Source organism: Schistocerca nitens, chromosome 2, assembly GCF_023898315.1.
Source record: "Schistocerca nitens isolate TAMUIC-IGC-003100 chromosome 2, iqSchNite1.1, whole genome shotgun sequence".
Lineage (NCBI taxonomy): Eukaryota > Metazoa > Arthropoda > Insecta > Orthoptera > Acrididae > Schistocerca > Schistocerca nitens.
This window is the reverse complement of record NC_064615.1, coordinates 833,150,634-833,161,385: the sequence shown is the minus strand read 5'-3', so window position 1 is coordinate 833,161,385 and position 10,752 is coordinate 833,150,634. Positions and strand designations below refer to the sequence as shown.

The window sequence follows — 10,752 nt, the reverse complement described above, 5'->3', positions numbered from 1 at the left end:
TAGTGGCGAGTTCAGCTGACGATGATGATGGTGGACAGCGATCGCGCACCCTTCTCTCCAAAGTAGACCACACGGGCTCAATAGCACTGAGAAATGGCGACTGTGGTGTCCAGGGGAGGTGCGACATTTCATCCTCGTGCTCATAGAACCAGTCTTGGACAACGGGAGTTGTGTGAAGAGGGAGCCTATCGACTTGGTACACAGCATCACCATTTGGGAACCAACATTGTTCCAAGGGGTGGACTTTATCATCCAAACTGGTCACATAATGCTTGCAGTAACGTTTCTATGCAGAGTAACCCTGAGGCCCATGGAATAACACGACATTGCTGCCCAAATCATCACCGAATCCCCGCTATATTTCCTTCTTGCGACGTAAATTCGGCCATAAGTTAGGAGACGAAGTAAATATTCCAAATTCCAATCAAGAACAACTGCCAAGATGAGAAACGTAGAAGTAGATATCTTCGGTGTAGCAAAGCAGCTTAAATCACCAAGGCAAGTCCTCCGGCCCAAATTGTACACCAGTCAGGTTCCTTTCAGGGTATGCTGATACAATAGCTCTATATTTAGCAATTATATACAATCGTTCGCTCACCGAAAGATCCTTACCTAAAGTATGGAAAATTGCTCGAGTCACACCAATACCTAAAAAGGGAAATTGGAATAATACGCTGAATTACAGGCCCATATCACTAACGTCGATTTGCAGTAAGGTTTTGGATCATATACCATGTTCGAACATTACGAATTACTTCGAAGAAAGCGATTTATTGACACATAGATAGCACGGATTCAGAAAATACCGTTCTTGTGAAACACAACTAGCTCTTTATACTCACCAGGTAATAAGTGCTGCCGGCCGGTGTGGCCGAGCGGTTCTAGGCGCTTCAGTGTGGAACCGCGCGACCGCTACGGTCGCAGGTTCGAATCCTGCTTCGCGCATGGATGTGTGTGATGTCCTTAGGTTCGTTAGGTTTAAGTAGTTCTAAGTTCTAGGGGACTGATGACCTCAGACGTTAAGTTCCATAGTGCTCAAAGCCATTTGACCCATTTTTTTAATAAGTGCTATCGACAGGGGACGTCAAATTGATTCCATATTTTTAGATTTCCAGAAGGCTTTCAACACCTTTCCTCGCAAGCGTCTGCTAAGTAAACTGCGTGTCTACGGAGTATCGCCTCAGTTGTGCGACTGGATCCGTGATTTTCTGTCAGAAAGGTCACAGTTCGTGGTAATAGACGAAAAGCCATCGAGTAAAACAGAAGTGATATCCGGCGTTCCCGAAGGAAGTGTTTTAGACCCTCTGTTGTTTCTGATCTATATTAATGACATAGGAGACAATTTGAGTTACCCTCTTAGATTGTTTGCAGATGATGCTGTCATTTACCGTCTTGTAAGGCCATAAGATGACCACAAAGAATTGAAAAATGTTTTAGATACGACATCTGTGTGGTACGAAAAGTGACAATTTACCCTGAATAAAGAAAAGTGTGAAATTATTTACATGAGTACTAAAAGAAATCCGCTAAATTTCGAGTACGTGATGAGTCACAAAAACCTGAAGGTTGTAAATTCAACAAAATACTTAAGGATTACAATTACAAATAATCTAAATTGGAACGATCACATAAATAATGTTGTGGGTAGAGCAAATCAAAGACTGCGATTCACTGGCAGAACACTTAAAAGGTGCAACAGTTCTACAAAGAGACTGCTTACACCATGCTTGTCCGCCAGATTCTGGAGTACTGCTGTGCGGTGTGGGATCCGCATCAGGTGGGACTGACGGATGACATCGAAGAAGTTCAAAGAAGGGCTGCTCGTTTTGTATTATCGCGAAATAGGGGAATAGTATCACAAACATGATACGCGAATCTGAGTGGTAATCATTAAAACAAAGGCGTTTTTCGTTGCGACGGGGTCTTCTCATGAAATTTCAATCACCAGTTTTCTCTTCCGATTGCGAAAATATTCTGTTGGCAGCCACCTACATACGGAGAAATGATCATCACGATAAAATAAGAGAAATCCGGGCTCGCACAGAAAAATTTAAGTGCTCGTTTTTCCTGCGCGCCGTTAGAGTGTGGAACGGTAGAGAGACAACTCGAAGTTGGTTCATTGAACCCTCTGCCAGGCACTTTATTGTGAATAGCAGTGTAATCACGAAGCTGTAGATGTGAAACTGTGAAACAAGACTAATCCGACCAAACGACTTTTCTCCACCTATAGAGCTTAGGTTAAGTTTTATGTCTTCGCACCACGTTTTCCTCTCAAGGGCCTTTGTATTACAGATGAGTGGATTTGGAATTCCAGCTCGCCCTGCAGCTTCCTCCTTATGAAGATCGCTTCACGTTGTTTTGGTGCTGACAGTGTTCGCGAGTGCGACATTCAGTTCTTCAGTAACTTTTGCTGCTATCGTTCTCTTATTTTTCGTTCCAGTCCTCTTCAATGATCGTCCGCCGCGATCACTCAACACACACTTTTGTCCATGTTGCGACATAGCGAATGAAGTTTTTCCGCAATCCCTGTTCGCGGCATAAATTTTCGATCGGTGCCTCTTGAAACACCAAACACTTCCAGGAACGTGGATAGGCAAGCAGACACCATACGAACACCAACCATTTGCTCACGTCCGAACTCACTCACCTCCGACATGATGCACTCACAACCACACAGGACACTGTTCTGAGCACGACTGACATCTGCAACGTATTGGTGACATTGCACATTCGCCTTTCGTGGTCATATATAACAGCGCAACCTGCAGACTTGGGTGGCATCTGTATTTATGCTCAACCGCGCATTTCTCGCGGTGTTACTGTATTTTGAAATGATAATTAATACAAGGCCCTACGCTGGCGACAGGCGTTGATATACATCACCGGGGACAATGGAAAATGTCTGCCCCGACCGGGACTCGAACCCGGGATCTCCTGCTTACTTGGTAGACACTCTGTCCATCTGAGCCACCGAGGGCACAGAGGATAGTGCGACTGCAGGGACTTATCCCTTGCACGCTCCCCATGAGACCCACATTCCCAACTTAATGTCCACACACTACATTCGTAGTGCCCCTGGCCATTACACTCATTGCTCGTGGCAGACAATCATATCGAGTTCCGTAAGAGTTCCGGCAATACGTGTGCATCCACACAGAAAATGAGTCCAATGGCCGGTTAGCCTTAACTAAATGAAGATGGTATCTGTCCTTTCGAACATGTCCGAAAGAACAGATACCATCTTCATATACCATATTTTTGTCCAACTCCTATAAATCTATCCGTATAGGCCATATCATCGTTCACTTAGACGCAGTGTACAGTGAAGTGCTCAGCGTCTAAATTAATCATGTCGTAGTTATTATGCTTGTCGTTTTCACAATTTATACAGGGTGTTACAAAAAGGTACGAACAAACTTTCAGGAAACATTCCACACACACAAATAAAGAAAAGATGTTATGTGGACATGTGTCCGGAAACGCTTAATTTCCATGTTAGAGCTCATTTTAGATTCGTCAGTATGTACTGTACCTTCTCGATTCACCGCCAGTTCGCCCAATTGAAGGAAGGTAATGTTGACTTCGGTGCTTGTGTTGACATGCGACTCATTGCTCTACAGTACTAGCATCAAGCACATCAGTACGTAGCATCAACAGGTTAGTGTTCATCACGAACGTGGTTTTGCAGTCAGTGCAATGTTTACAAATGCGGAGTTGGCAGATGGATTAGCACGGGGCAATAGCCGTGGCGCGGTACGTTTGTATCGAGACAGATTTCCAGAACGAAGGTGTCCCGACAGGAAGACGTTCGAAGAAATTGACCGGCGTCTTAGGGAGCACGGAACGTTCCAGCCTATGACTCGCGACTGGGAAGACCTAGAACGACGAGGACACCTGCAATGGACGAGGCAGTTCTTCGTGCAGTTGACGATAACCCTAATGTCAGCGTCAGAGAAGTTGCTGCTGTACAAGGTAACGTTGACCACGTCACTGTATGGAGAATGCTACGGGAGAACCAGTTGTTTCCGTACCAAGTACAGCGTGTGCAGGCACTATCAGCAGTTGATTGGCCTCCACGGGTACACTTCTGCGAATGGTTCATCCAACAATGTCTCAATCCTCATTTCAGTGCAAATGTTCTCTTTACGGATGAGGCTTCATTCCAACGTGATCAAATTGTAAATTTTCATAATCAACATGTGTGGGCTGACGAGAATCCGCACGCAATTGTGGAATCACGTCATCAACACAGATTTTCTGTGAACGTTTAGCCAGGCATTGTTGGTGATGTCTTGATTGAGCCCCATGTTCTTACACCTACGCTCAGTGGAGCACGTTAACATGATTTCATACGGGATACTCTACCTGTGCTGCTAGAACATATGCCTTTACAAGTACGACACAACATGTGGTTCATGCACGATGGAGCTCCTGCACATTTCAGTCGAAGTGTTCGTACGCTTCTCAACAACAGATTCGGTGACCGATGGATTGGTAGAGACGGACCAATTCCATGGCCTCCACGCTCTCCTGACCTCAACCATCTTGACTTTCATTTATGGGGGCATTTGAAAGCTCTTGTCTACGTATCCCCAGTACCAAATGTAGAGACTCTTCGTGCTCGTATTGTGGACAGCTGTGATACAATACGCCATTCTCCAGGGCTGCATCAGCGCATCAAGGATTCCATGCGACGGAGGATGGATGCATGTATGCTCGCTAACGGAGGACATTTTGAACATTTCCTGTAACAAAGTGTTTGAAGTCACGCTGGTACGTTCTGTTGCTGTGTGTTTCCATTCCATGATTAATGTGATTTGAAGAGAAGTAATAAAATGAGCTCTAACATGGAAAGTAAGCGTTTCCGGACACATGTCCACATAACATATTTTCTTTCTTTGTGTGTGAAGAATGTTTTCTGAAAGTTTGGCCGTACCTTTTTGTAACACCCTGTAGAGGTTTCAGCCGGTTATGTCTTTCTCTTCGACCCTATTTCATAACGCTAGAATGGTAATGTAGCACATAATGCGTTCGTCTTCCATACATACTTCGACATTATCAGAAGAGAAGTCACTATAAAACCTGAAAACCTCATTTTCTGTGTTCTGACCGTTCTTTCCTAGTTTCTATTGTACGACAACAGTAATTTTTTGTTTGAGTTGCCTGTTTAAGGCGGTGTGCTGAAATGGCGTTAGCGTAGTTAGATAAATAACAAAAGGAAGTACTCGAGTTTCTTACTCAGAGGCCGGCCCTAGTGGCCGAGCGGTTCTAGGCGCTTCAGTCTGGAACCGCGCGACCGGTGCGGTCGCAGGCTCGAATACTGCCTCGGGCATGGATGTGTGTGATGTCCTTAGGTTAGTTAGGTTTAAGTAGTTCTAAGTTCTAGGGGACTGATGACCTCAGATGTTAAGTCCCATTGTGCTCAGAGCCATTTCAAAAATGAGCCTGAATGAAATGATATCCTTTCAATTGCCGATTAATCTGCGATTCTAAAAACTGAAGGAGTGATGAAACTGCCACAAAAAATAAACAGACTGGACAAAAAACTATCGTCCATGGCTGCTCTGGCCAGAGATAATGGTCATGTGTGCATGAAGTGCTTGATTATGTGAATGTGTGTGTTTTCTTTTCTGAAGAAGGCTCTGGCTGAAAGCTAGATGTGTAACATCTAGCTAAGGTAACGCCCTCAGTGTGACGATGAGGGGAAATGTGTACTTGGGGAAATATACTTATCTATGAAATTATTATCATAACTGAATGATATAGCTTAGCGAAAGGACTGGAGATCGATCAAGTAGCACTTTCGTTATATCATCTGTGTAGCGTATATCTATCACTTAATGAATTGTTGAAAATCTGAAGGTATTTGTGCCTTCTCGGTTTCAAGTGTATGAGATCAGAATGGTGTTGCACAGCATTCTGTATTAAAGGCCGAGCTTTGTTTCTGAGAAAAACTGTTAAATTTTTCGTTTTGCCGATATGATAATGTGAGATTTTTTCTTTTGACGAGCGTTCGGACTTCAAAAATGGTTCAAATGGCTCTGAGCACTATGAGACTTAACATCTATGGTCATCAGTCCCCTAGAACTTAGAACTACTTAAACCTAACTAACCTAAGGACATCACACAACACCCAGCCATCACGAGGCAGAGAAAATCCCTGACACCGCCGGGAATCGAACCCGGGAACCCGGGCGTGGGAAGCGAGAACGCTACCGCACGACCACGAGATGCGGGCGAGCGTTCGGACTACATGCTACTTAAGCGCCACGTATTACAATTCTGAGCAGAAGAATAAGCATTTGCTTTGATTAGACGAAACTGCTATCTAGGTACTGGTGGAGATCAGTTTTACTTCATTCTACAGAGAAAAAAATTAATACTGTTTAGGATATTCGTCGGATCGCAAACTATGCCCTTGAGTCTGTGGGTCGTTGTTATGTAACTAGTACAACCCGTGAAAGCCTGTACGCACTGGCGTGTTTGGCTGGCGGTAAAATCGAAAAACAGTAAAGAGAGATGGGGTTCATTTCTCGGAACGACTCAAAGTGGATGGCGTGCACAGTAAACAAGATGCCTGCCGGGCGAAAGGTGCTCGAGCACGCGAGAACGTAAACACCTCCAAGGATATCCGCTGGTCGCCACGGCAGAACGCCTAGTGAGCGCCGGCCAACGAAAACAATATCTGCATTGCGCAACTCGCGAAACGTTGCTGGTAAACACGATTCGCATTAGCGTTTTCCACATGTGCTAATCGTCTACTCATGAGGTCGTCGGAACGCAAACACTCAGTTGAGAAGTTGTGAAATTCTGTTATTTATTGTTCATCTCATTTATCATGAAATCGGAGAGGCAATTTCAGAGCTTAACACCATGGTGCTAACTTACGAGCAAGGTGGTGAACTAGAACCATGTAGTGAATCCGCCGACATCGGTGTAGGCAGTTTTCCACAACAATGAGGGCAAAGTTCTTGGCTTCTGTCACGTGTCTCTGGCAGAAACTCCACCTGAAACGTAAACATACCAAAAACAAAAATAAAATAATAAGAAAAATAAAAGTAGCTTTTTTTCGAAAATGCACATATGTGGTACAAATGGCACTGAATAGTATGGGACTTAACATCTGAGGACATCAGTCCCCTAGAACTTAGAAATACTTAAACCTAACCAACCTAAGGACATCACATACGTCCCTGCCCGAGGCAGGATTCGAACCTGCGACAATAGTAGTCGCGCCTGCTGCACATATGTGAAATCAAAATCTACTACTCGGTAACATTTATTACTGTGTTGCTCCACCACGTGCAGTGTAACATTCTCCTGGAGGAAGGTTCTAAAGTGCTGGATGCAGTGTGCTTATTGATTATTGTCTTCAAAAGATGAACCCGCCACCGAAATGGTGACATAAGGGCTAGACATACGTTGGAGTATCCTGTACCGAGATCGTGGAGCAGTCAACTTACCCTCGATAGGCGTCTGACACAAGGTATCGGCCAAAAACATGCTGCCTCACCTCCATTAAGGAACATCATTCGTACTTGGCCACACACGTCCACCCTATTCTACAACGATCTTCAGACGTTAGACAATGGTGTTCTGGTCTCACGACTACAGCTTAATATTCGAACGAGATCGCTGTGGTGTTAACCAATTCGGTGGGTACCTCCTCATGCTGAAAGACCTTTAACCCGCAATGTGATAACGGACGTGCGGTCTGAGATTGAAATGACGCGTCAATCCAACAGTGAGCGTGGACCACACTGTCTCCTTCACGACTGCATATACACCGCGCTCAACGAAACTGCACTGAGAATGAAGGTTTATTTTTTACCTCCCTTACACCTCCCTTACACCTGTAGGTGTAGTATCCTGTAGGCGGAAAGAGGCTGAGAAATAGGCTCCCGTTAAAAATAGAAAGTATGCAAACACTGAGAGTGATGGAAAATTTGAAAGGTATGAGAAGTGGCAGTTTTGTCTGTAATATTGGCCACAGTAAACAATTTTCCTGAGTACATGTATAAAGCAGACTCTCTGCATTCCAACATGGATGTGTGTGATGTCCTTAGGTTAGTTAGGTTTAAGTAGTTCTAAGTTCTAGGGGACTGATGACCTCAGATGCTAAGTCCCATAGTGCTCAGAGCCATTTGAACCATCTGCATTCCAACGTGTGTATTGCTGTCAAGGAGACCGCGTGAGCAGGGACGTCGATAACCTTGCTTAGGTGCCTAGCGTATGATGGAAGCAGATATGCACTCGTGTGGAGGCCAAATTTCGAAACGCTGTTGCAGTAGCGGGAAACTGTCAAATAATGTAATACCCAGTCACATATTTGTGTGGGTGTGTTGGAACTGCGAAAGTGGGACGTCGCGTTTGGAAAGCATTTATTTGTTGTTGGGTTTGCTAAATTTTCTTAACTTGGATTGTTTGTCTTTTATGATATTGTTGTCTCAAGTAAAATAAAACATACATATACTCAGAAAAAAATCATATCACTCCCAACTCCTTTCCTTTTAAAGTGCCGCTCGGAGAGGCCGCGCGGTTAGGGGCACCATGCCACGGATTGCGCGGTCCCTCCCGCCGGAGATTTGAGTCCTCCCTCGAGCACAGATGTGTGTGTTGTTCTTAGCATTAGTTAGTTTAAGTAGTGCGTAAGTCTAGGGACCGATGACCTCAGCAGTTTGGTTCCTTAGGAATTCACACATATTTGAACATCTATTTTAAAGTAATCATTATAAATCAGTCTACTCCAAATTGTAATATTCCAAATTTTGTGTTAAATTTCAAAGGGTATTGCACTTGTCCATACTAAAGTGTAATTGATCACATTTTCTAGTCTTACTTCAGAATACAAAAAAGGAACTTTAAAGACTTTAAATTACTCCAGATTGAGCCTCTACATCCTACTTACTATGCAAAGGGTTTCAAAAGAAAACTATTTGGTCTTGTATTGCAGCTCACGAGATACAATCAGTAATTTGTGACGTTCTGGCGCTTGGCACACTTACATTTCACTCCGAAAGTTTTTTTTTTTTTTTAATGTATTCCAATCTCTGCCTTCCTCTACAGTTTTTGCTCTCTGCAGGTCCCTGTAGTACCATAGAAGTCATTCCCCGATGTCTTAAAAGATCTATCATCATCCTGTTCCTTCTCCTTGTCAGTGTTTTCAACATATTCCTTTCCTCTCCGATTCTACGAAGAATCTCCTTATTCCTTATCATATCAGTCCACCTAATTTTCAACATTCTTCCGTAGCACCGCATCTAAAATGCTTCGATTCTCTCCTGTTCCGATTTTCCAACAGTCTATGTTTCACTACCGTACAATGCTCTGCTCCAAGCACACATTCTCAGAAATTTCTTCCTCAAATTGAGGCCTATGTTTGATACTAATAGACTTCTCTTGGCCAGGAATGCCCTTTTTGCCAGTTCTAGTCTACTTTTGAAGTTCTCAAAATGGTTCAAATGGCTCTGAGCACTATGGGACTCAACTGCTGAGGTCATAAGTTCCCTAGAACTTAGAACTACTTAAACCTAACTAACCTAAGGACAACACATACATCCATGCCCGAGGCAGGATTCGAACCTGTAGCGCCAGTCTGTAGCGCCAGAACCGCTCGGCCACCAGCGGCCGGCTGGAGTTCTCCTTGCTCCTTCCGTCAGTGGCTATTTTGCTGCCTGGGTGGCAGACTTTCTTAACTTCATCTATTTCATGATCATCAATCCTGATGTTAAGTATCTTTCTGTTCTCATTTATACTACTTTCATTACTTTCGTGTTTCTTCGATTTACTCTCAATCCAGATTATGTACTCATTAGACTGTTCATCCCATTCACCAGACCATGTAATTCATCACTTTCAGTCAGGATAGCAATGTCATCAGCAAATCGTATCATTGACATCCTCTCACCTTGAATTTTAATCCCTCTCCCAAACCTTTCTTTTATTTCCATTCTTCGATGTACAGATTGAACAGTACAGGCGAAAGACTACATTCCTATCTTACACCCTTTTAAATCCGAGCACTTCCTCTCTTCCTATTGCTTATCCTTATTTCTTTAAAATTTCGAACATCTTGCACCATTTTACATTGTCGAACGCTTTTTCCATGTCGACAAATCCTATGAACGTATTTTGATTTGTCTTTAGTCTTGCTTCGATTATCAACGGCGGTTTTGGAATTGCCTCTCTGGTATTTAGTAATGGCAAAATCAGCGTGATTTGTGTCAGCTTGCACCGGTGGATTGCAGCTGGATAGCAATAGCCTGTTTATTCGTTGTCGGGCAGGTAAGCCAAATGATTAAATTTTGTCTTGTGCACTTATGGAACAGCGATTTATCTTTCCAGCTAACATTCAGTGAAACTATAAGTGGTTTGAAATACGTTATTTAGTTCAGTGGTTATGAAGATCCAAATATTGAGAGTTACAAAATGTATACAGCAATATACACTCCTGGAAATGGAAAAAAGAACACATTGACACCGGTGTGTCAGACCCACCATACTTGCTCCGGACACTGCGAGAGGGCTGTACAAGCAATGATCACACGCACGGCACAGCGGACACACCAGGAACCGCGGTGTTGGCCGTCGAATGGCGCTAGCTGCGCAGCATTTGTGCACCGCCGCCGTCAGTGTCAGCCAGTTTGCCGTGGCATACGGAGCTCCATTGCAGTCTTTAACACTGGTAGCATGCCGCGACAGCGTGGACGTGAACCGTATGTGCAGTTGACGGACTTTGAGCGAGGGCGTATA

The 10,752-nt window shown here is 43.9% G+C and overlaps 1 non-coding gene across 1 annotated transcript; it reads right to left on the bottom strand.

Moving 5' to 3' along the window:
- Positions 1-2,903: 2,903 nt before the first annotated feature.
- Trnat-agu (transfer RNA threonine (anticodon AGU)) lies at positions 2,904-2,978 on the bottom strand. The gene has a single exon. It is a non-coding gene; the product is annotated as a tRNA-Thr (tRNA).
- Between the last annotated feature and the right edge of the window lie 7,774 nt (positions 2,979-10,752).